The following is a 27,481-nucleotide window of genomic DNA, read 5'->3' on the forward strand; positions in this document are numbered from 1 at the left end:
CGGCCTGTAGAGGACAGTAGTTATTTACAAGTGTCTCTGGAGCAGCTGAGTTATGTGGCCTGTCTTGGCCAGTAAAATAGCAGGATGCTGCTCGTGGTGACTGTGTTTTGTGTGGATGCAGCTTGGAAGCATGTTAGCAATGTTTTGAATCATTTTGAGACATTCCTTCTGGATTATTTGGTGGGGGAATTTACTTAAAACAGAGCTTTTAGCTCCTGAGAGAGAAGGAAGAGCCTGGATGATCTGCTGTTGTAAATCCACTCTTCCCGGTCATTGGCAAGCTCTGCCGTTTCTGGTTTTTCCCTTCTTAATGACAAACCACCTGTTTGGCCCCAGTGCTCCGGTGCTGGTGGGCGCTTGGGCTGCTTCATGGTGTAATATATAGCGCAGAGCAGTGAAGTTAATAACGAGGAGTTCTATTAACAGAACTGAGCTATAATTCAATGCCTCAGGGAGCCATACATAACGCTCAGCAGAGCACAGTCTTCTCCTGAGAGCTTTATGTGGAAAATACCACATCAAACAGAGCGCTCGTGCCAGTATCCAGAAATAAGAGAATAAGGCAGGATGCCTTATTATAATAGCTAACTGAGGAGCAACCCTCCATTATTTAAAAAAAAGGTTTAAGTGAGTGAATGGACCTAACTCCCAGAGAAAGTGAAGGCAGGGAATTTGGGTGACCTTCAGATGGAGCTCTGGATAGTTAGCCCTTCAGCAGGTCAGATTAGTGAGTATTTCTGGTTAAGGCTTCATTTGTGCAGTCTGTCCTTATTATTCTCTTGTTGAAAAGACAGGAAGGCTACTCAGATGATTAAGTTTAGGAGGTAGAACTTCACCTTCAGACCTACAGAATAAAATACTACCACCTTAATCTGCTACTGGCTTTTACTACTGCTAATACTCCTGTGGAGTCATAGGCCAAACAAAAAAGCGTCAGTCCCTTGGTAATGTTCTGTTATGGGAGATAAGAACTCCCTGTGTAAATGAAATTGGGATGTTTGTTAATTGCTGAAGAATTATCTAGTCTTGACACCAGTCCTGGAGTCAAGATTTGTAGTCTTTTGCCACTGATGTGAGTTTTTGGATGTGATTCCCTGTCTGTAAAATCTTATGCCAATGAGATTACTTCATTTTTCTAGTCTTGCAATCCATTCATAAAAATGCTGCCACAAATGAAAAAGTATGGTTATCATTCTGACAAGAAATGGAAGAATTTCATACCCTTAAAAATTGCCCTTTAAAATTACACACACATTCCTCCTGCCCTTTGAAATAATAGTTTTCATGATAGAAAGTCAGCATCATGTAATGGAGTTTACCCTGGAGAACTAGAATATTAAAACTTGGATTGTAGTTAGGAAACGGCAATCCAACAACTGAGAAATAAAAGATCAGTCGCTATGCATGCAAAAATGGTTTGCGCCTAGCTCTGGACTATGGGTCCTGCTTTTATTACAGTCAAAGAATAGTGGCCAAGATGTAAGAGGCATTTATCTGTTGTGCAGAGTATGGCTAAATATATAACTTTATTTGGATAAATGATAGGGCATCTTTTTCATATTTCATTTGTTCAGCTTTTTTGTAGCTGTCTTGGAAAAATAGAATCCCATCCTGTGCCAAAAGATCTTTCTTTGGTGTGGGAAACAAATTAATCTTGGAAAATTCTGAGGAAAAATTTCACTTGGAGAGAACAATAACAACATGGTTTTGATTTCTTCCTAGATTCTCTCAGGGCAGACAGTTTTGTGGAAAAAATGAGACAGATGAGGAAATGAAAATCAGCTTTTCACATACAAATGATGGCACTTAAAAATGATGGCTCAAACACCTGGTGGAATAGCAATGTTTTCCTTGTGATGTGTTCAAAATTACCTTTTAAAACAGCAGAGAAAAAAAACAGTTTGGCAGTTTTCAAGGCCATCTCATTGCTGTAGCATCCTCTTGACCACAGCACAAGGTATCTGTCACCTATGCATCTGGCTGGAATGGGAGAGGAAAGGAGAGAAAGTTCATGACACTTTTCTTCATGGTTATGAAGCAAAAGAATTTATCATCTGTAGCAAAATTGTAGCTTTGCTCACTTCTTTCTTTTAGCATATAATCATATAATGATTATACATAGATCAGGACTTTAACTCTAGGGGAACGCAGACTGGAAGGCAACACTAGATCTATTATGTTCACAAAAAAATGTGCAAAAGTGAGATAAGAGGTCTAATACCTTTCCTGGATTTGTTGCTTGATGAACATAAGACCTTCAGAAGAAGAGTCTTTTCCAGTATTGTCCTTTCTTGAATCCACTTCATCTGGCAAGTTTCCATGTCCTGGGTTCAACCAAAAGCACCAGAACAGATAACTTCAAGGCTTGACTTCAGTGCTTTCTATGCGTATTTCACAGACCTTCCTATTGCTGATTTTAAAAATATATATTATCGTTCCAGAGCTTATCAGGATTTTTCAAGTAAAGGACAGAAGAGTTCAGAATGCAGAGCAACACAGTCTGGCAGCCAGGTTGATGGTTCTGGATTTGAAAAAATGAAAAAGATTCAGACCTTTGTTCTCTCTGATTTAGTCCTGAAAATGAAGCTGGTAGTCTGTTTTTCTCTGATGTTGAAATTATTTGCTATTTTGTGTGTGTGTGATACATGAGAGTTCACTTGATTCATCTTATGGTGGTTTACAATAGCTGTCAGATGAGTTATGCTATGTGAGCTGAGGCATTGTAAAAACATATGTATGTTCTTAGCTTGCAACAAATTTTAGTAATTTAATGATGCTTAAGACAGCTCCAGCAAAGAGAAGACACACTATTAAAAACTGTAAATCAAGCTCTGCAAGCATGATAGCTGAATTGGAGTTTGAGCTATTCTATTGTCTCTAGATTCTGCTTCTTTCCTTTATATACACAGACATATAAAGTATTTGCATTTATAGTTTTGCAATTCAGTGTGTTGCTTACAGCCACAATACATTTGAAAAAGCACAGATTTTATGGTGTTCACAGCATTTGACCACCTATCAACAATTACACTATTCTGCTTCATGTAATCCTCATCCATACGTTTCTTCTTGTCCAAACTGATTATCTTCATAGACCACATTTCAAAGCATCTTGTAGAAAGAATAAATATCTGAATAATGATAAAATTAATTTGCCATTTTCCACTGCCAGTTTGGTGGGTGTAAATGAAGAAAAGAATGTATGTTGGGAGAGGTAAAACTATTTTTCCTGTTTCTGCACTGAATTGTTCTAGTACTATCCATATCCCCATACAGAGGACAAAGGGGAAATCTCAGCAAAGGCACTGTGACATGAGAAATCACCCTGAACTGTGCTGAGTGCTAAATTCTAGATTCCTTTATGGACTACCAATGTTAAACACTGATTCTAGCTCAATCTGACAGGTTAGATTTAACTGACGAGTTTTGTGGATAAAAGATTGATACGCATATCATCTCTGACTTCAGAACATGCTCAGTACCTGTTTCTTCTCCTTACACTTTCAGCTTCTTGTATTCCCTGTGATTCAGACTACACACAAAGTCCTGATTTTTGCCTTTCAACCACTTTAGACAGCACTGCTTCAAATTCCAGAGGCCTATTTTTCATATTCCATGAGCCTCTAGGAAGTCAATAAATGCCAAAGAAATGTTGGTTTATTTATGTGTTTGTTAGGTGTATGCTATGTTTCTGGGGAGGCCTTGTGGCATTTGGTCATCACATCCTTAGAAGATAAAACACAAGGTATCAGCACTGTAAATATATCAAAAGAATTTCAACATTCCCACAGTACTATAAATTTGTATTGTTTTTGGGATATCAGTGTGTTGAAAAAGTACTTCCCTCCTAGCCATTTCCTTTGCCAAATGATTTGCTCAGCTCTTTTATTTTTTTTCTTCTTCCTTTTTTTTTTTTTTTTTTTTTTTTTATTAATTTTTTTTAAAGGATCCATAAGCAAATGTTTATTGCAAGAAAGATCCAGGCTGAACTTAGACTGTGTATTTCACATAGTCATTTTTCTCTGAATCAATTCCAGGTTGTGAGTGCTGTCTCATAACATATGCACAGAACACAATCTCATCAGATTGATACTTAAGCTTATGGCAGGATTCAGGTAAAGATTTATGACTGTAACATTGGTAATAGTGCCTTTCTAGTCTCACAGTTGGTGTCCTGTAATGAATTCTACTCCTTCTGATACTGTTTAACCAGGCATATTTTGTGTAGTTAAGGGTATGGTCAGCATCATCTACCCCACTGTGCTTCAATGAATTGGTGCAGACAGCCTCTCTCTCTTTAATCTGGATGTCCCACCCTTGGATGTGACAAGCACCCTATTGTCATACCCTGCTGCAATCTCTCTGGAAGACATGCAGCCACAACAGTCTTTGAAATAAAAGTTATTTGTAGAGACTGGAGAACTCCACCCTGGTGTCAGGGAAGGGGGCTAGGGGCTCCACTCTCATCCTGCCCCCTTGTCCTGATCCTCATAACTTGAGTGTGCCCTTTGTTTTGACTGTGGGCTGTATTTTAGATTTCAACTGAATGTGGTTTATAGGTTGTCTTTCAATCCACATAAGAAAGACAGTTTCTCTGTGTTAGTGACGTTAGTTATGGTATAGTGTGGGAAATGGAATGTAAAGACAGAACCTACAGCTCGCATGTCTGTTTTCATGGTCTGCACTAAACTTTCAGATTAAACTGTCACAAGAACTGTGTAGAAACAGAGATATGCGGTATGTATAAAATAAAAAGCCACTCTCCACAGCTTTGCAATGAACAGAAAGATAGATATGAATCATGCATAGCACATTTGTGCAGAGGACTTCAGAGGTTTGGTAAAGGACATTGTTGACTAATTCTTTTCCTTTAATCAGAAGCTAATACATGATTGCTAATATCCAGGCAAGCAAGACGGCTTTCTAAGTCTTATCTGCATTCAGTAAAATCCCTGAAATGCAGCCTATCCTCCATAAAGGCAAAAATAGTTGTGCTAATGCCTGGACTCAAACTGGTAGTTCATAGGCACTCAAATACTTCAAAAACATTGTGCTTAGACTACTGAGGCCTGTTTTCTGAAATCCAGCATCTGTTGTGGTGTGATGGTTAAAGCTGGTAAACTGAAAATACTTATTTAATGAATTCTAATCACTACTCTTCATGACTAATCTGTCAATAGGCCCTATTTTCTCTATGCATTTGTCCATCGATCTGTTTATGTGAACAGCTTTCGTTATTTACAAATTATTCTCTGACTGTTGTTCTCCTTCTGGAATGTATTGACAGCTGAGTGGGCAAGATGTTACTCTTGATCAGATAATCAATGACCAAATCATTTATGCTTAACAAGAAGTGCATCAAAGGCCTTTCTAAATGGTTGCATGGACGTTACTGGGCATTGGCATTTATAGTGGCATGTCTATTTTTCATAATCACTTGGGTGCACAACTACATCATTTGTGTCTACTTGTCAAAGTAATAGGAAAAATTAGCATCATGCTAGAAATGAATACATAGTAATGCTTTACTGCCCTTTTGCATTAATTTTAACGCTTCTAGACAGGTGTTGGTTGCTTTGTAGGCCAGATAGGCACAGAAGAACAGATTGCCTGGATGATTCTGCAATAATACATAACGTTTTAAGTAATATCTAGGGCAGGGAATTAGCAGTTACGTATAAGATATTAGATTTAGGTAGGTCCACAGCTCGGTGACTTTACTCACTTAGATGCAAATACATTAACCTGAGTGTGCATAAATTCTTATTACTCTTTTAATACATCAATTTAACAATAAGCACAAGAATACTTAGGTGAAATATTTGTATTTTTTTATTACTGTAGATAAATAAAATGGCTGACAATGTCATTGGGGTACTGTTTTACTGAGGATGAAGATGCAGTGCTATAGGATCTGCAAGGGGGAGATAGTTTTTGGCAACACAGGTCTGCAGTCAATTGGGAAAGGAGTTTATTACTGACAGAATTTTTATTATGCTGGCTGTAAGTTTATTAAGCACTATACTGCATAATTTCTGTCAGCATATTGTATCGTTTTCTGAGCCATATAATAATATTGCTTTGAACTTCTACAGTGTCTTCCATTTCTACAGCTTCCTAAAAAGTTATACCCACGTTAATTGTCACAGTACCTCAGAGCAGCAAAGAAATACTCTCATCCTGTTGTGATAATCATTATTATTTATAGCAGTCAAAGTGAAGTGAAATGAAAGACTCAAAATCAAGCTGAAAGTATGTCAGGTGCTGGGATTAGCACATTTGTGATCTTGTGTTTTTGCTCTTACAGTGACAGGTCTCAAAGCAGCTGGTCAGCAGTCCAGTTTGTAAGTCCCTTTTGCCTCATTTCTTCAGATATGACTGTATTTCCTGCTTCTATTCTTTGTCTTACCTTCTCTATGAACAAATTCTTTGGGGCAGCGTGTTTTTTGGCATGTGCTTTGCTCAGTGAAAGCATCTGGATTTTTGGGCAGCTGTGTTAATGAACCCCCAAGCCCTCCCAAACCATTACTGCCGTGTTTACAATGCAATGCAGGCAGTGTGCTGGCCACAACTTGGACAGGAAAACTTCAAGAGAAACCCAGGATACTGCAATCCATTGGGCTGGGTATTTCAGCAAACTGTGACTCTTCTGCATAGCCCATGTACCAGCTGAAGCTACAAAGTGATCCTTCTGAAGCACAGCAACAGCTCACCCATTTCAGCACAAAACAATCTCGCCTGCTCCTCATGGTGGGGCAGGTGAATGAGCGTAGGGAAAGAAAAACTCCCCCGGAGCAGCCCTCTTATCCTGTTGCCATAGCAGCTGTGTCCACAGCAGCAGGGGAGATTTCTGCAGAACGGCACTAGGTCTTTCCACTCCAGAGCTGTAGGCCTGTCAGACTCTGCCTCGACTCTCCCACACCAGTGTCCCGGCTCCCTGCCTGGGAAGCATGAATACAGCCGAGGGCTCTCAGCCTCATTGCCTGCCTCTCCCAGGTAAGCACTTCTGCTGCCTGCAGAGCCTTCTACTCCTGCTACAGAGACAAGAAATAAAAGAGGATTAGTATCTGACTTCTGTTCTGTTTACCATAGGATTCTTTAAACCACCACCCCCCGCTCACGCTGTAGACATAAATCCCAGAAAGCATGTATTCAGTTCTTCCTTCATCTGAAACCTTTCAGCCTTCGTAATGGGCTTACAGCTGTAAAGATGTCAGCGGGACCAGTTGTATGCAGGCCCAATTTGCTCTGAGCAGGTCAGCGGGGGACCATCTTATAAGAGGGTCACTGACACCATTGTGTCTATTATTTAGTCAGGACTGCAAGGGTGACCTGCAGACTCAGATTTATCCTCTTTTTTATATCTTTATCTAAGAGCAAAAGTAACCCAAAAGATTTTTGTGTAGAGAGAAAAAAGATTTTTTTTTCCCCTCAATTTCTTTCCACCTCTGTCAGTGTGGGCAAATGTTAAGATTAGTTTAGCTGGTTCTGCTGCAGACTTCCTTGGAGTCTTAAGGAAGTGATGAGCAGGGCTCCTCCTAATTGAAAAGGTTCTCTAATGAAGAGTTCTTCATTTTCAGGATGTTGACTTCCAAGATGCTTTCTTAAAAACTGTTGTTGACCTTGACCCCTCTTTTACATGAATGGAGTGGCCAGCAGCTGCTGACCTGCAGTGTGATTATCAGTGTCATGAGGAAACCTCGAGCAATTTGGAAAAGGTAAAGGTAAAATTTGATCCCTGAGCTATTAGTAGGACTAATCAGAAAGATAAGTTGATTACTCACAAATCAAGTTGACTAGAGGAAGAATTGTGGGGTGAACAGCACCTCCAAATCAGACCATGTGAAGCTGTAGCAATTATATTGTACCAGAATGTGTTTTTTTTTTGTTTGTTTGTTTTTTTTTTTTGTTTTTCTTTTTTCTACTTTAACTTGCCTATCTATATATCTCTCTCTCTCTCCCTCTCTTTTTCCTAAAGAGGACTATTTCAAATAACTTTGACTTTTGATAGGCTTTCTAAAAATAGTGCATGTTTCTAATACCACTACAGTAGAGAGAGGGAAAAGGCACTGGGACCTACTGTTTACCCAACAAAACAAAGTACAGAAGCAAATCTCAGTTAATAGTCCTGCTTTTATAAAAGGCAGAATTCAGTGCCCTAGCAAAGGGGGAAATACCTTAAGCAGATCATTGGTGAAATAAGTCAGTGAAGGAGACTGAAGTGAGCCTTGAGGGTGAAACACCTACACTGATGAGAAATAGGTTAAGTAATGCTCTGCTTTTTAATTATGTTAGAGCTGTAGGTGCTGAAGCTTGCTCATTAGCTGAGGCTGTAAAATGCCACATTTATTTTGTCATTATTCTTTCAAATATTTGCCTGATGGGCTTGTGAGATGTTTAGCTCTCTCTGCCTGAAATTCCCACTGGTTCTACCAAAGGAGGCTTCTCTGCCTGGCTCCATACTCAGGAATGTCAAATCCTCACTTGTTATCTCTACCTCTATTAAAACAGCACTTGGTACTAACCTTTATTGACCTAATCCTTGTGAAGAGAAACATCATGTCCTACTCACCCTTCTGCTGACCATCACAACTGATCTTACTCTGTAGGTCCTCTTCTCGTGAGCCCTGCAGGTCAGTCTGTCCTAGTGTCTTACTCCTCACACAGCTCTCCAGCCACCTGGGGCTGTTATCTCACTCAGTTCTCCTTCACAAAATGAGCATGTGGCAGCCTGGCTTTAGTTCAGGGCCTGACCTGCTCTTTTATTAATCAAGCAGTAACTGCCTTATATTAGGACTTAACCTAAGTTAATCTCCCTCTTCCAGATCTTTTCTTATCCCAACCATCCTTGAAGCATCATTTTACTTTGTTTTAGTGGCGGGCATCAGGACTTCTTGTTCAGGTACTTGGGCAACTCAGACAACAGTAAGTCTCTTTACCAGTCTTTTACAAGTGAAGGTCCTTTGGTATCAACAGGTTGTTTTGCGGGGCTCATATTTGATTCAGCTTTTGAGATGTAATGATATGACTGTTGTTGCTTTCTGTAAGTGCTCCCTTCAATTTTCTAAGAGCTTCCACCCAAATGAAAATGACAATGTTTCCATAACAACCTGACGGATGTGTTAACTTGCTATACAGCTTATGTGTATTGTACCTTCAGTATATTTCCAGTTCTATTAAAAACAGAAAATAATTTTAATAGCCAAGGTGCATTTTTCTTCCTGCTGATATTTTCACCTATTGAGTGGGTTGTGAATTAGCTGAATATTATCCTTCAGCCTTTAACAGTTGCCTTCTATTTGTAAGGTAATAACTGACTAGATTCCGAAAAGTCCATGAGGTATGAAACAAATGGATTTAAACATTGCAGTGTCCCCTACATCTCTCACCTGATATTTTTCCTGGTCTGATCATTATCTAATTCAGTAACAGACAAATGATCAGAGCTGTTTTGTATGGTTACTCGTGAATGTAATTTTGCATTTCATTTTTGGCATGTCGTAAATATTTCCTGGCAATGGATATATGCATTTCACTCCTGTGATTTTGGATTTTTGTTTTTTTGTTTCCTTGTGTTTGAAATCACTTCCAGTGCTCTTCGAAAAATGTGCTATGCAGCAATGCAATGCATTTTCCTAGTTTATTTTGGAGGTTTGATCTTTGTCTTTCCTTTGCTCCTGGTATCAGACAGTCTGTTTAGAATTGTGTTGGGGCAGTACAAAGGAATTGGAAGAGTGATGAAGAAGTACGCTGGCAGATGATTAGTAACTTACTAGGAATAAAGAATGTAGTTCTGTTAAGAATATCAACTAAAAATTAACTTCTCTTCAGGGATTAACTTGGAGAGCTTTTCTAATGTGTGTGCTTGTACATGCTCACAGTGAATTATTATTGCTAAATATAAAGAGAGGAGTAAAGCACTGAGGAGAAAACACAGGATTCCCCTGAATCCTCTGGATCTTTGCAAATATAAACAAGCTTGTAGGACAGACATTGCATACCACAAGAGGTGTCTGGAGATGTCTGTTTTTGATAGTTACAGTGCGTGCAATGCTTTCCTTGCAGAAGCTGTGTTAGTATGCAGGGCAAAATGTGTAGCTGGTTTCACTCATGTTGCCTCTGTGCTCTGAGCCAGGCAGTGCCTTCTGAAGAAAGGTTATGAACAGAGGAGGTGGTGACAGACTTACAAGGATCTAAATGTATCTTCAGGGAGGTTTGTATGCCAGGCCTGTGCCACTTTGGATTCAGACAATGGGCTCCTTTATTTCCGGAGTGATGAGCCCACACATTGGGCCATGCAGACATCATGTGCTTAGGGGGTTGTTTCTTCTTGCAGATATATCTTCTATAATCCGTCTAAACTATGGGTACTGTTTGTCCTGTAATCTGGCTCTAAATTAAGTATTTCACAGGTTTGCTTCTTTTAAGAGTCCTCATGTCCCACTGCTTCAGATGAATTACTTCATAGAATAGTTCTAGAAACAATTCCAGAGAGGTCTGTAATGTATTGCTATACCTATTGATAGTGGAAACTATTCCTGCCCCTTTAACTTGCAGTCCAAGAAGCAACTTTTTTTGAGAATTGTTCTCTTTCTTCAATTTGTAGATGTGGTCATTCCATCTACTGACCATATGTAGCATAAATAGTATTTTTACAGAGAAATTTGTGTTTCAAGTTTAAGTGGAGAGCAAAAGGAATAATCAATAGCCTAAAGAAACATAAACTGTGAGGGAAAAAACAAAAAAGAGAAAACAATATATGACTGTTTGAATGCTTGCTGCAAGAGGAAGGCAAAAAATACATTTTCCATGCCCATGACACAAGTAGTAATAGTTTTAAGCTGCAATTCTGATTTCAGTTCACTCCAGGGCTAGTGAACCACTTGCATAAATGGTTTAGGAAGATGGTAGGGTCGCAGGAGGTCTCTGTTACTGCAGGTATTGAAGTTAAGCTGGATAGATGTCCTTCAGGGACAGTAACTAGTCAGGCTGCATTGCGCATTACTTGGAAGAAGGGTTGGAAGAGGCCCTTGCAAGGTCACTTCAGCAGAATGGTTCTGAGACTCTGTATTCTTGCAGGTTTAGTTTAACTAAATTTTACTCAGCCAAAAAATCACCACCCTGAACATAACATTATAGGATAAATATTTTCCAGAATGGGATTAAGAGAGGGAATTGATGTTTTTCTGTGCTAACAGAAATGTATTTTACTTTTTTATTGTTGTTTTATTAGATAACTATGCATTTTTCCATGATTTAATGATACCAGATTTGATACCTTTTTCTCAGGTGTGTAGCTTTTCTTGTTCCAGAAAGAAACAGAAATCCCAGACTCTCCAAAGTTGTCATCTCTCTGAGCATGCTCCATTGCCTTGTGCTTCTTTTACATAACAGATCAGTCACTTATTTTTTCATAAAATGTGCTATGTGGTGTGATTTCCCCCATGAACTCCCTGTGACTCTCCACAAGCAGCAGTGTTGTGGGGCAGCTCTCTGATTTAAATGCAGGTGGGGCAAAAATATGATGTAGGTTGGGCAGGGAGCCTGGCAGCAGAGTTGGGGACAGGCTGGGGAAGGACCTTGGCTCCAGGAATGAAGGAAGAGACTGATATAGGAGAGGGCCAGATGTCAAGCTTTAACATAAAATCACAGTTGAGTTGTGCCTTTTTTCTGAGCCTGACTTCACCATCTTCCTTCTTTCTTCTTCATGACCTCGCTGATGCACATCATACGGGCTAACTCACAAGACCCTGACCATGACGTGTGTATTAGCCCCTTTCCATGGTCTCTAACAGGTCAGAAAACAGTTGGGTTATCTGCTCTGATAGTTAGTGATACAAATGTTATCTCTGAGTAAGGGAAACTTTAGGCTTATTTTTAATCTGTTGGACATCCTGCTTGGAAAGAGGATTAATTTTTCAGCTGCAGGAAAACCATGAAAAGGAAATCTTTTGTTGCTCTTTGACTGATTTTTACACTTACAAATGGAAACAATCAATTGAAGTTACCAGCCCAGAAATGTCTATCTTCAGTTTTTCCCACGTGAAAAATTTCCAGCCTAGAATGAGATCAACTTTATGAGAAAACTGAACTAGAATTCAGACGCTTGCACTAATAAGGTGGTATTTCTTCTTAGACCTCATCACTGTCACAGTGTGTTGGAAAGGCAGAAACTGAGTATTACTGTTAGGAAGTTTCTTTCTACTTCTTACAGCTTCCAAGACTTGTAATCAGAGCTGTCTGGATAATACTGATATCAATTTATATTTTTGAGTGTGACAGAATGAAGGAGTGAAGAATATGTGTTGTTTCATGTAGTCATGTTTGCCAGTCCTGCAGTCATAATTTTGATTTATTTTGTTTTCCCTACAGTAATCAGTTAAAAAGGTGGAGTTTATGCTGGGTGTCTATTTAACGATCCTACTTGAAATCCTTCACTTTCATCTGGGAACATGATGTGGCAAAAAAAAAAAAAAAGATAAGAAGGAAAGGGAGCCAATAAGTAATGACATACCCTAAAATACAGTATCTTCCATAACAATTATGCTGTCTGCTTAGTATGGAAAATACCCTCTTATACTGCTTTTTCCTCATCATAATGATACAGGTGCAGGTAGGGCTTCCTTGGCTGGGACTATTGCTCCCATTATGTTTCCTCTCCACACCATTCCCTGGATCTATCCCACATGGCTCACATTCCTGTGTGTCTGGCACTGGGTGTGTGTCTGCTGCTCTCCCTCATCTCAGCCAAAGGGTTTGGTGGAAGGGGATGTCTGTTCTAAATTATCATTTCTTCTGCTTTATCCTTGATCTAAAAAAGAGGCTGTATTTGTTCAGATGCCAACAGGAACTTTTCCAGATGGGGAGGAATACCCAGACAGACTTCATAGCAGAAGGAACTAGATTGGTGTCTTAACTCCTTTGTCACGTGGGACGTACTCAAATTTTTGAATTCACTGTTAGTCCTCGGTAACTTTGTCTGATCTTGTTATACAGATAATGCACCTCACCAAACTGTGATCATTATTGTTTTTTTTATGCTAGAAATAACCAAAAGCTTGGTGCAGTCCGGTAGCTTGGCTGAGAGTCCAGGCTCCAATCTTGACTGAAGCTGATCAAAAGCCTGTATACAGAAAGGGGAGAAAGCAAATACACATTCAGCACCCATATGATCATTATAATCCGGTTTTCAGGTTCTGCATGTAGATGATAAGGGATTTAAAGCATAGTCCAGAAGGATCCTGGGAGAAGGAACACTTCAGTTATATACAAAATAGTCTCCTTGTAGTAGTCCTGTAGCTTCTAGTACTTTTGCCTCCTTGCTTTAACCTGCTTCTGTTATGGAGGGAAATGGCTCATTCTTTGGTTCTAATGGTAAACAAAGCTGATGAATGAAACCTGGATGCGGTTAGCTGAAATTAGTACCCAGTAAAAAAAAAAAGATCTGCACAAACAACTGTTTACTGCTATTTATACTCATGCAGCACATCAAAAAATAAATTTTGGGAATTCCTTTGTGAACAGACAAACCTGCCACAAACCTAATCTAGAATGTGTGCCAAGACTGGTATTTTTTTCAAGATTTACAATAGTTTGGTTATCTTCTGTTTCGTCTTTTCCCAATTTGCATTTGCACTTAGTTAACACTGATGCAGAAAGCACCACCCTGTTGCAGGTGGAGGGAATTATGCAATTTTCATCCTCAGCAGAGGCAGTGAAAAGGAGAAGTCTCATAAAAAAGCCTCCTAACTGGAGAGTGAGAAACTGCCTCGAAGTGCTGAGGCTGGCATGAGCAGCTGTATGTACTTGCTCTAAACACCACCCTAAGCAAAAGGAAGGCCCTGGAAAAAATTGCTTTGATGCTTTAGTTAAGGTGAGGAGGACTAAAGGTGCTTTCACTGGAGGCTGGGTGGTTCTTTTGAGGCACAGCTCTAGATAGTGAAGAAATGTGTGTCTCTGCTTGTTGGAGAGTTTCAGGGGGTTTTGTGATGCCGAGGCAAAGTACCTTCTGAAAAGAAAACGTAAACAGGGACAGGGTCAAAGTGCCTGTAACACTTTTCAGAATGCAGTTTTTCTACTGTCCTAGAGCAGACAAACCTGCACTGATGGGTAATGTGTGAGAAACAGCACCTTGTCTCTCGACACTACAATTACCTTCCCATGTGCTTCACTTAAATAGTAAAGCAACCAGTCATCAAATCCAGCCTCACAAAATACTGATAATCCCCACAGAGATATGCAAAGAAAGGGAATCTCTGCTTTTTTGCAGCCCTGCCTACATTGCAGCCCTGCCTAATGTAGCCCTAGAGGAATGTGTTTCAGTATTTGATTTTGTCCTTTTCTACCAGTAGAACAGTTCTTGGCCATTTTGTTTTTGGATGCGCTGGGTCCATGTGAGAATGAACTCTCTGTATGGTTGTAGGTATTCTCTGACTACAAACATAGTTTTCCTCATGCCTGTTTTCACTCATGTCCAGAGTTGGAATGCTTTATTTGTGTACATTTTTTAAAAAGCAACTTCAATCAAATTAATATAAAGATTGGCATGAGTAAGAATATAATTGTGGTCAGAGAACACCTCCATACATGGGGCTGGTACTCCTTTACACTCACTGGGACTCGTGTGCTATACCAGAGCTACAATCATGTAAGGCTGTGGGGTGTGTGCATGTGTGTGTAGAAATATCCTGTTGAGTTTCACCTCTGTTCTATCTAATTTGCTTGGTCTTCTGCAGCCTATATTATTTTTCTAAGTAAAAGGAAACAATTTGCTTGCTAACAATACAATGGCTTAAATAGACCTTCAGGTATAGATTTTCTATAAACCAAGAAACCAGCCCAGCTTATCTGTTGGCTTTTAATTCTGAAATTTATTAGCTTTCTGCATCCATTGCAGATACAAGCACGGTCTTAATTGCTCCATTTTTATTCTCACAGAAAATGCAGTAAATCTTAATGGTTGTGCTTCAAACATTAAGAGGCAATATAGTAGCTGTAGGAGAAAAGTATTCAAAACGCATTAAATTAGTAAATGCTTAATAATGTTTTCAAGCTGTTCATCAGAATTTATTTTAAGTTTGAAAGAGCAAATGTCCAAAAAATTCTTAGAAGTGCCATCTGAATGGAATACTTTCCCCTACAACCTTGATAGTTCCTTAAAATATTTTCTCCCTTCTTCCTTCCCTTCCGAGATTTTCAGAACTGTGAAAACAATATTTTTTTACTTTAATTATAATCCTAGTTGAGAATGTGTTCTGTTGTTTTGGCTACATTACCAGCTCACACACTGTTTGTTTATAGCTCTCTGAAAAGCCATTTTAATAAGGTCAGATTTGCAATTTAAATTAACTTTAATATTTCTTGCAAACTCCAGCTCTGTTTGTTTATGCAAGGGGTAAACATACCGGGAATTTATTGTTTTAAAAATACATTCTTTTGTTTTATTTTCAAATTGGTACTCGTCAGGTAATAAACAATCTTGACTATATACTTTGCTGTGTGAAAAGGAAGAAAACTTTTTTTGGAGGGGTGGGGTGGGGAAGGGGGAAAAGAACATGGGTGAGTGAGAAAGAATGAAATCAGTTATTCAAAATGGGAATTTCAACCAGAGAAACAATTCACAATAAGCAATTTATTTTACAAATTAAAACCTTTTTCCTGTTGCGGAATTTCTTCTTGGGTACAATGAGCAATTTATTTTACAAATTAAAACCTTTTTCCTGTTGCAAAATTTCTTCTAGGGGACAATGAGCACTATATTTTACAAATTGAAACCTTTTTCCTATTGCAAAATGTCTTCTAGAGCACTGTAGCTTTAAATGAATTTTACTATTAGGATTTGTTAAATCTTTTGTATAAACAAATGTGTACCCTTGGATATCTTATGACTATTCAGTGGGAATTTTTATTCCCATACTGGAACTGAATCTTAACATTGGACAGTCGGTCATCCACATTATAATACAGCTTCTTGTTTTTAAATTAGATGACCTGAACTTCTCTTTCATCAATAAAATTTCTTTCATCCCTATCTATATCAACTGTAGATGTTTTCAAAGCTTAGTATTTTAATAACTAATACTACGCTCTTCAAAAGACACTGCTGTGAAGCCTGGACATTAAACAAAATTCAGTTTTGCTATTAACTGAATTTTCAAGTCAAGAATTTCTCTTCTTCTGACTTCCATATGAATGTATTTTATGTAGCACAAATCATGTGGTAGGCTGCCAGCAAGAATGTGAACATCACCAGATGAATTTCTGATGAGAAGTTCCTGAAACAGTATGAAATAATTGCTTTCATTTTTTACTACCTTTGTTGAACAGTTTGATATTGCCTGTTTTATGTAAAACCCATGCAACTGTCTCACTGTAGATCATAGGCATGGTGTAATTCACACCGCTTTGAGCTAGTGGAGTAATTGCATCAGCTCAGTGGCAACAAGGGTTGCTGAGTGGTTTGGGTGCTGGAAATAAATACAAAACACGTTCCTGTGTGGAAGCATAGTTTGCATGCAAAGACATAGATTTTCAGTTACTGCAAATTGATGTTGCTCACCTGATTTACTCCCACCGGTGAAGGCTGCAACTTCTCCAGCTCTTCACATCCTTGCACAGGCACACAAGGTCCTCCCTACGTTTTTGTTTTCAGCTTAACGCTACTCCTGGTAGAAGTGGCAGTCAAATCTGCAGGGCTCAAAATTCTTGATCTTCAAAGACAGCCAGAGGCAAACTGTGGGGTTTTGTGCCTGTGGGCATTTATTAGCCAAGATTACCCTACACCTTGCTGGTAAGGAGGAAGGCTGTTTGCTAACAAAGCTAGCCATGAAAAAAGGCTCTGCATTATGTTGCCTGAATTATTTCAGAGACGCTGGTTTAAGGCCCCTGTCGACCCCCCCTCCCCCCCCCCTCCCCCTTTTTTTTTTTTTTTTGTGTGTGTGTGTGTGTGCATGTGTGTGCCTATTTGCCTTTTTTAAAATGGAGATAAACATGGACCCCCTTCTTGTGAGGTTAAATGAGTAAAGGTGTGAAAAACTTGGCAGCTTTTTTGGGTGTGAGGAGGGAAGAGAGGAGAAAGCTTGATGAAAATATCAAAGCAAGAGAACACAGGATGCTAATAACAGAGACACAGAGGTGATATTCTGGATTTGTTTCCCTTAAAGCTTGCTCTGTTTTGTTGTTTTTAAGAGAATTTCAACCTGCTTTGAAGAAATACAGCTCTTGAAATCATTTGTTGCTGGCAGCAGCAGCAGGAAGAAGGAAGCAAGGGCATGAGTGGGATTTTCAAAGTAGTGTTGGCTTCTGCCCTGCTTTGTCCCAATTTGTCTGGAAATAGCTATGGCAGAGACATGGATGTTGATGAGGGAGGGACAAGGCCTACGGATCTATCTTGTACCTGCTGAGACTGAAGAGATTTTTGGGCCATGAGAAGACTGACCCAGACACATTCAGTGAGCTCAGTCTGAAATTAAATTTCTTCATAGAAATACATGAGTTTTCAGTAAATTCTTTCCAAGAATATTTCTGAGGTGGAATTTGGGTCAGACCACACTGGAACAGTGAAGCACCAGCCTTTGTTGGGGCAGCCAGAAGTTTGGTCCTTAGGACATAGGTCTAAAATCCGGAGTACTCACAAAGCCATCCAGCTGGCCTAAACCATATGTTGTTGGACATTCTGGGGAAGTAGGCTGAAAAAAAAAAATCCCATCGAAAATAATTGAAAATCCACAGCTTCTCTTGATGTGCAATGAAAACTCCTTTCAAAACCCTGGCTCTTTGACAGGAAAGAAGTATTGTTTTCTGATCAATCTGAAATACAAGCTGCCTCCACAGAGTTTCTTTCTGCTGTCGCAAGAGAGAAAAATTAGATGGGTAGGAAAGATAAATTTCCCAGCAGACTGTCCAGGAGTTTGACACGGGCATAAGGGAGAAGTGGATGATTTCTTCCCTGGGGCTTCTGCTCTTGAAAAAATACCACTCTGATGGTTTTCCTCTATTATACCCGGTGCATCAGAGCTTGCTGCCACATACCTGTGCATCTTCTTAATGGGGCATGGTAATTCTGTTTCTGGCTGAGTCTATTAATATATTTCATAATTATCCATGCCATTTTTCTCTTCTATTCCCTGTCTAGCTATGCATTGCTTAGGGCTATGGCACCATAGTTTTCACCTGGTGGTTTCTAACTGTTTGTTGCCTGTATCATTGTAGGATATATTTAATAATTTGTTCAGACCTTGGAGGTTGAAGGGAGAGGTTAATCGCATTTAAAATGTAACATCTGTCAAAGCATTTAAAATCCAATTTAACAGTTCCACTACCTGACTCTTTCTGTGTACACAAACAGAAAAAAATAGTTAAATTACACAAAATGTCTTGATGAAACATTACCCATGCTACAATCCACCCTTAATAAATCAGTGGGAAGTGATGGGCTTGGCCTTGGAATGCTGTTACACTGTAAACATCATTAAGGGAATAAAATTGCTTCAAACATTGTTAATGAAAGTTTTTGCAATGTGAAGAAATTAGAAATGATTAAAATTACTCCTTGGTCAGGTTAGAAATCAAAATGAACCATGCTACAAAATTCCAAACTACATCTAATCTCTTGAAAAATCTTAGGGTAAATGTTAAATGTTTCCAGCTGGATCAGCCTATTTCTGGGAGTAAGACAACATTTAGAAAAGAATTCCCCCGCTTCTAGTATTGCATTTTTTATCAAAGCAGTTTTTGTTTCCTGACCTGTATTTCCTCCAGCCTGACTTCTTGAGTCTCTCATCTGTGCTGGCAAGAGGGAAAACTGAAGCTAACTGTGTATCTCTACTTCAGACGATCCTTCTTGAAAGCTCATGCTGTGGATATATGGGGAAAAATCAGTAAATCTCATCCTTCAGGATTCCTAGTTTAGGACCAATATCTTTAGTGACTTTCTATGTGTTCGTTCAGCTTATATTCTGACGCTTTGTTTCCATCAATATCTTCTGTTTACATCCAGTTCTGAGTCTGTTGATGACTTTAATCTAAAATGGGGCTTAAAATTATCTGTAGTTGGAGGATTGAGTTTGAAAACTCAAACGAAAGTGCACTGGAGAAATTTCAAGAATGTATGCTGTTCTCTGACTCAAAAATGTGAACTATTGCCAAATGTCAGTGAGAATTTCTCCATGGCTATGCTCATTATTATTATATATATATATTTAAGACAAACTGAATAATGCCCATTGTTGAGAGCAAAGTGCCAATCTTGATCAACAAGTAAAACCATTCACCTGAGGAAATGCTGTCTCATCGTTCATCTGTTGAGTTATCCATTATTGCTCATATTTTTACATGTTCTTTCTCATAAAGGGTTGGATATAGGTTTTTTATTCTGCTTTTCCCTGTTCTCCCTTTCCACTAGTAAATCAACATCTCTAACTAATTACTCTTTTTACATCATTCTGCCTTATAAGATAGGAATGTTGATTGTGATTGTCTAACTGCATAATAAACAGTAGGTTTGTGTTCAAGAGGGACCAAGCAGAAACTCTATGTCTTTTTTGCTCAACCATGCAATATCATCCCAGTGGAAAGAACACTGATATTCTGCCTTTTGAAATGTATTGCATAACCATATTTAAGCATCCCAAGCTGAATAATGCAAAGAGAGGAAGGAAGTGGTTATGATCTCTGAATTAGCTGTGGAGCAGAAGCAGGGAGTGACATAAACCATCTCTTAGACTGGAATGTGCCTTTCAAGCTGCTCCAAACTTTGCTTGCAAGCAGAAGCTGTAAGATGTCTTAACCCCTATCAGGTTAGAACCTCCTTATTGTCTTAAGGCCAGTGTCCCAGTGACAAGAGCACTGGCTCTAAAGTGGGGACCCTGGTATTGTACTCCAGAGTTTGCCACTGACTCTACTTGACCTTACTTCAGTTATTTAAATTCTCTGTCTTATATTACCTATAAAATGAAGATAATTTTACCCACTTTATATGGATGTTGAGATTTATGTCTATCTTTTTTGTTAATGTCAGTTCTGTGTGATCTGTAGCAACCAGGCTGCTTGTCATTATGCTCTTGTCCTATATTTCACAAGCCTTTGGTGATAAGCACTATTGTAATTAGTCTTAAACTGGGCATATTTTGGCATTCCTTTCCCAAAGACACTTCCTCATTCACTATTCATCCCCTTGTCATAGCACTGCATCAGTACACAATGATCAATCATTGCAAAGTAACATATGCCAGCTCCTAAAGAAGTTGAGCCAACAGCACTCAGAATAAGTGAGTTTCTTAACATAACACATGGCTGATAAAATGGGAAAGATAAATGAAGCCCATAATTCCTTCACTGTTTGCACTTTCTGGTAGTGAGGCATACCAAGTTGCTGAGTAGGATTTTAAATGAGCCCCCCTTACTATTTGTCATAAAAAATACTGGTTATATAAAATAAAGTGAAAGCAACCTTTAAAAATGAAGTGTAACCAAGTACTACAATTAAATGAGATCACTTTCCTCTTAGGTTTGTTGCTTTCTATCAGACCTTATGTAACGAGAATTGAAATTAAATTAAAAAATTCTCTGGAGCAGCAGAAAATATAAATGTAAAATGCTGTTAATGCTCTTTCACTACACAGTGGTTATCATCGTGGCTGTCATTGGGTTTGCTACCGGAGTTGTTAAAGAGCTGAATAGATGAAACATTTTTTCCAGAAGGAGCATGCACATATTAATGTATTTTTGTCCATTTTTTCGTCAATCAATTTTGAATTCACTTAAGTATTGTAGCTTTGTCTCACAGGATCTCAGAATTTATTGGTTTTCTGCTTGAACACAGGTCAGCTATCATGAGAAAGAGCAGAAGGGGAATCGAAGTTGCAGACAGCATGGAAAACTGCTGATGGGATGGGATGTGCAAAAATTTGAGTATGACTCAACTGTGTCTAGAGAAAGATAGGTGGGAAGAATGGGAAAAGAGGTATTTCCACTATCCTATGCAGGAACTGTTTGTTCTTGCAAATTCTTTGGCTTTATTGTTCTGATACAGAATGCAGCCCTTGCAACAGCTTTAAGAGGATAATGTTTTAAAGGACAGTGTTTGAATTCACAGATGAGAGATTTTGAGGACCTTGTGTCATTTTCCAAATCCACAGACAGTCTGAGAGATTTGTATGGTTTCAGGGTCAAGGAAGTGTCCTTTCTCTGCTTGTTATATCATTTAGAAAGAACAAATAATATACATAGCTCAGTAAGCTGCAAACATCTGGTAGGAGCTGTGGTCTGGGAAATTTCACCTAGCAGCTTATTTTTTCATTTACTTTTTGATGTATGTTGTGCAACATTAGGAGTCCTGAGTTATGAATATTGAAGATTAAGTTGGTAAAGAGAGAGATTTTATAAGGTGAATAAAATTTAAAAAATGAAGGGCATTTCTGGGCTTCTATACAGATATATCATTCTTTTTAAGAGTAATACTTTAAGACTTTGTTGAAAGATTTTGCATAACAGAAACTCATCTTAACACAACATCATAAAAGAGACAAGACAAAGTTTGATTAAAATCCGATTTTATTAAAAGCTAATAGATTTTTAAAGCCAGAAGGGATCATTATGATAATCTAATCTGATTTACAGCAGGCCATCAATTTTTAGCTAATATTTCCTATTTTAAGATGGATACCTGCACTTTATCAATACTGTTCTTTTCCTTTTTCTCTTTCTTTCTGCCACTTCCTTTTTCTTCTTCCTCCTCCTTCCTTTTTTTCTTCTTCCTTCTTTTTTTTTTTTTTTTTTTTTTCCCCTTTAACACAGGCAATCTCAATTTAATGTAACCAGGTAATGGAGATGTTGTTGCAGCCTTTGATAACAATTTCAACATTGAAGAAGTTCTGTTAACAACAGCATGATTTGATGGGATCTTGACTGGTGTAACCAGTGGTGGAAGATTTCTTGTGTTAGCGGTGGTTATCCTGAGCGATGCGTGGGATGGGTTTTATATGTGTATATACTTGCTTTGGCCACGCATTGCTGCTAACCAAGCCTAGTCTTGATTTTCTGGACTTGTTGAGCTATAGTGCTATAAACAACATATTCTAGAGTGTTGGAATGCACATATATGCATACGTACATGAATACACAAACACACCAACCATGGTGGGTCACAAAGTGTCAAAGGTTTTCCTGAAATGAAAGCCTTCTTTCTAAAATGGGTTTCTGTCAGTGAATTTAGTGTCAATTAGATGTTGAAGTCTGTTTACCTAAACAGACCATTTCCTTTAAGGGTAAATGCTTGTGTCTCCCCTTGGGAAGTAATACTTCTGGGGTTCCCACTCCAATCCAATTCCAAAAGTGTCTGCATTTATACCACCATGTTATCCAAGTATGATTTAGGTGGCTGTGAAATTGCTTTGGAAGAGGGCAGATTTTTTTTTTAAATCAAACAAACAAGCAAAAAGATCGCCTAATTCATACAGAGCTTTACTGGGTAAGATGTAATTCAGGCTATGAATCTTTTACTAATTTTTGATGACTTACTGCTGGCTTCTTCCTGACACTTAAGATCTTTCCATGCCAGCCTCTCCAGTTGTGATCTGTAGCGGTTCCCATGTCAGTGATTGAGCTTCACTCTATTGAACACAGCTGCACATACAGAGCAGCATCAAATCACTCTATTATATATGTCAAGTTGGGAAGGAAAAAGAAATATTTCCCTTGGCTTTTTACTTCTGATGTATGCCGCACAGATAACTCTCATATCAACTGTTTCACTTCTTTACTTCTTTTTTTTTTTTTTTTTTTTAAATATATATATTTCCAGGCAGGATAAACTTGGGCTTTGAGGACTAGGTTGATAGGTTGATAAACACTTATAGTTCAGTGCAGCAACTAGGAAACCACTGAGGAAGTTTCTAGTTATTGTTATGTCACATATTTGGAAGATTGTCATGATATTTAGTGCAGAATTCTCATATTTAATTTGCAAAAATGCAAGATTGCTCAATCTAGAAGAGATCTCCTACTAGGCCATTCAGGGACTTAAATCACAGAATCACACACAGAATCACAGAATTTCTAGGTTGGAAGAGACCTCAAGATCATCGAGTCCAACCTCTAACCTAACACTAACAGTCCCCACTAAACCATATCCCTAAGCTCTACATCTAAACGTCTTTTGAAGACTTCCAGGGATGGTGACTCCACCACCTCCCTGGGCAGCCTGTTCCAATGCCTCACAACCCTTTCAGTAAAGAAGCTCTTCCTAACATCTAACCTAAAACTCCTCTGGCGCAACTTTAGCCCATTCCCCCTCGTCCTGTCACCAGGCACGTGGGAGAACAGGCCAACCCCCACCTCTCTACAGCCTCCTTTAAGGTATCTGTAGAGAGCGATAAGGTCGCCCCTGAGCCTCCTCTTCTCAGGAGATAGATTATTAAAAATAATCATTTTTACCCTATTTAGCATAGGAAGTGTTTGCCCACCCATGTTTGTGGACATGAATCTACCTTCCCTGCTTTGCAGAAACTTTCCAAGTAAGGCGTATCTGCATATGGATAGCTGCAGTGATGAAGCAGCTGAAGCAGGAGAGAAGGATTTTCTCTCTCTTCCTTCCAATCTCTCACAGAAGACGTGTGTTGCTCTATAAATTACTGAATTAGAAGATACCTGTGTTTGAGAATTACATCAAAGAATGTCAGAGCAGTTCCAATGGCTGAGTGAATATTGTAACCAGGACATCCTGTCAGTAATGAATTAGATTAAAGTACATTTTACTAATATTTCTGATGACTCTGAAAATCCATGTCACATAACTGAGCTGTAAATTCTAAATATACTCTTAATGTCCTTGTATAGAATCACAGAATATCCTGACTTGGAAGGGACCCACAGTGGTCTTTGAGTCCAACTCCTGGGTCTGCACAGGACTACCTAAAAATTAAATGATATGTCCAAGAGTGTTGTCCAAAGGCTTCTTGAACTCCAGCATGCATGGTGCCATGGCCACTTCCCTGGGAAGTCTGTCCCAGTGCCCGATCACTCTCTGGGTGCAGAACCTTCTCCTAACCCCCAGCCTGACCCTTCCCTGTCCCAGCTCCATGCCGTTCCCTTGGGTCCTGGCAATGTCCACAGAGAGCAGAGCTCAGTGCCCGCCCCTCTGCTCCCCTCATGAGGGAGCTGCAGGCCACTATGAGGCCTCAGTCTCCTCTTGTAGGTACTGTATTCAGTGGAAGTGAGCAAAAAGCCCATCCTGAGGGATGCTTTGCTAAACAGATTTAAAAAATATTGTTATTTTACCATCCATGTCTTTTTGGCAAGAACTTGTCTTCACGTGCAATATCTTTTGCCCAGTTTCTGCTTCCTACACTGCTCTCAGAGCAGGTTTCTGAAGTCTGTGCAAAGTATCCTTTTGATGATAACAGGTTAAGTCTCTGGTATGGTATGCTCTGAAGGATTATCATTACAGGAAGAAGTGAGATTGAATTGCTTCTGAAGCTGTTTGTGACCCTTTCTTTTGGCTCATTTTCTTCACAAACCCCAAGTCCTTTTCAATTGTTGCAGTACCATGAACAATATTTTTTCTTTCATGTACAGACTCCTAAAATATATTTTTCTCCATTTTTTTTTTTTTTTTTGGCAAGCTGTACAAAATCCTTGTATATAACTACTGATTTAAAAGCATGATATCATGCTTGTAAAGTTAGGCAGTCAGAACCAGGAGTCTTCAGATGCCATCTTTATGTGCATGGTTCTTAAAATATGTTTTTTAAATATGGAAGTGTACCATTTTTCATGTAGGAGCTCTGCCTCGTTATTGCCAGGGAGTGATGTTTGTTTCCTTTCTGAGGACTTTTCAGCCCAGGCTTTATTTCAGCTTAGCAAGCAGACCACATAACATCTCTTCCAGCGTTCCCTGCCTGACACCTCTTTCAGCTTCTGGCATGGGTTAGGCAAGGCTTCTCACTGTAGTGGGTTTACGTGGCAAGGTTTTGGTAGCAGGGGGCCATAGGTGTGTTTCTGTGAGAAGGATCTAGAAGCTGCCCCATGTTTGGTAAGGGCCCCATTGTTTTCCAGAGCTGAGCCAATAAGCGATGTTGTTTTGCGCTTCTGTGAGAGCATATTTAAGACAGGGAAAAAAACGCTGCGCCACACAGCAGCTGGGAAAGTGAGAGCAGTGAGGAACGGCCTTGCAGGCACCAAGGTCAGTGAAGAAGGAGGGGGAGAGGTGCTCCAGGCGCTGGAGCATAAGTCCCCTGCGGCCTGTGGCGAGGACCATGGTGAAGCAGGATGTCCCCCTGCAGCCCATGGAGTACCACGGTGGAGCAGGGCTCCACTCTGCAGCCCTTGGAGGAGACCACGGTGGAGCAGGTGGCCCTGCACCGACGGAGGCTGCTGCCTGTGGAAGAGCCCTGCCAGAGCAGATTCCGGGCCAGACCTGTAGCCCGTGGAGAGGAGCCCACGCAGGAGCAGGTGACCTGGCAGGAGCTGCTGCCCATGGGGGAGCCAGGTTGGAGCAGTTTGCTCCTGAGGAATGGACCCCGTGGTACGGACCCATATCGGAGCAGTTCTGGAAGAGCTGCTGCCTATGGGAAGCCCACGCCGGATCAGTTCATCAAGGACTGCATCCCGTGGGTGGGACCCCACAGCACAGGGGACGAGAGTGACCGAGAAGGAGTGGCAGAGAAGAAGCGCTGTAGACTGACCATAACCCCCATTTCCCCGTTCCCCTGCGCCGCTCGGGGGCAGGAGGTGGAAGAGGGTGGATGAGGTGCTTTTGGTTTCTTTCCTTTGTTTCTCACTTCTCTAGCTTGTTAGTAATAGGCAATAAATCTTACTGTCTCCTTATGCTGAGTCTGTTTTGCCCGTTACAATAATTATTGTGTGATTTTCTCATCCTTATCTCAACCTTTGAGCCCTTTTCACATATTTTCTCCCCATTCCTCTTTGAGGCTGCGGTGGAGCTTGGCTGCCCACTCGAGTGGAACCACGCCACTCACATATCCCACACTACAGAGATATTATTGATGCCTAGAATTTGAGTAATAAATGAGATACGGTCCTGTAGAATAAATAAATAAAACAAAAAGGAAAAACACGGTACTTTAAAGGTAATATTAAAACCCATAGAAATAGGAACCTAGGTTCAAAAGACAAATAGCAGGTAGTGGTTGGTACAGGCATAGTAATTGAAAATGACAGATAGGATCAAACTTAGCAAAAAGGAGTAATACTTTCTGGAGTTTATCATTCTAGGGAACAATGGGTGGCCTAAAATACCGTATTCAAACTTTTCTCATACTTCCTACTACTTCAAACACTACATTCTGGGAAAATATATGTTCAGCAGCAATTACAATCAAGGTATTGTAGCTTTAGGTAATTTTTCCCTATTGTTAATTCTGTTTCTTCAGGTGGTCAGGCTAGTTGTTGCATTTAGTCTAGGCTGCCTACAAAAGTGCACGTGCACACTATATTGTGTGACCCATTGGGAATGCAATTGTGTTGTGTAGAGGAGTAGGGTGCAAGGACAGTTGCACTGTCAGCTGGCCTCCTCTGTAAATCTGCTTTTGGTGAAACTGTGATTGTGCTGCTAGTACCAGGTTCTTTCTAAAACTGGTAACTATGTGACTGGCTGACAAAGCTGGGAAAAGAATCAAGAGGATGCTAACACAGAGGGAGGTGTTTTGATCTACACTTCTGCCATGCAGCTCCAGCAATGTTTTCATTCTCTTTTCCTTTCCTCAGAATGTGTCAGGAGAATATTCTGTTGTCTTGGTCTTAGAAAATATCCTCAGGGACATCACCAGCTAAGTTTCCATATGTAATCAAAAGCAGATATACAGAAGTCCCAAAGCCACTTATCAAGATTCTTTAGTTCTTTGGAAGCATAACTGCAAAGTTTTTGATCATTTATTTAAAATGTGCCTGTAAGTTAAATACAATGACATCCCAAGAAAAGGAAAAAAAGAAGCAGTTGTTCAAACTTCCTTGATGCAGTGTTTTGTCCCTAAGCTTGACAGGACCTCCTTAAGGAATGAAAGCTTAGAGGAGGAAAGGATTGGTGTAACACAGGAAAATTGACTTGAATATGCTCTGTGCTTAGACAACATGAAAAACAAAAAACACAAAACCTCCCTGCTCTGAACAGCTCACAGTCTAAATATGGAGAGAGGAATAAGCAGGATGATCTCTGATTATCTCTATCTGCTGTGGACAAAATAACATTCTCACTGAACCATTCACATGGGGCTTGGCTGGCTTTGTAGATGGGCTCGTCTGCCTGTGTCCATGTGTGTGGACTGAGGCTACTTCAACATTGTTAAACCTTTGGGAATGAATGACTGGGTTATAAAAGAGCACTGACATCCTCACTGTGACTCTGAAGTACATAAGAAGACAGGACAAGTTCTTAGGGAGGCCTGGAGGGTGAGCCCACCAGGATCATAGTACCTTTTAGATGCAAGTCAGACATGCAAAGTCATAGTTTCTGTCTTGCAGTGAA

At 39.7% G+C, this 27,481-nt stretch overlaps 1 long non-coding RNA gene across 3 annotated transcripts in view; it reads left to right on the forward strand.

Moving 5' to 3' along the window:
• Positions 1–6,865: 6,865 nt before the first annotated feature.
• LOC137857007 (uncharacterized) overlaps positions 6,866–27,481 on the forward strand; it is a 293,392-nt gene continuing 272,776 nt past the window's right edge. For all 3 annotated transcript variants that reach the window (XR_011096921.1, XR_011096920.1, XR_011096922.1), the window contains exons 1-2: positions 6,866–6,996; positions 7,581–7,718. This is a non-coding gene — a long non-coding RNA (uncharacterized lncRNA). The remainder of the gene's footprint in view (positions 6,997–7,580; positions 7,719–27,481) is intronic.

This window comes from Anas acuta, chromosome 5 (genome assembly GCF_963932015.1).
Source record: "Anas acuta chromosome 5, bAnaAcu1.1, whole genome shotgun sequence".
Lineage (NCBI taxonomy): Eukaryota > Metazoa > Chordata > Aves > Anseriformes > Anatidae > Anas > Anas acuta.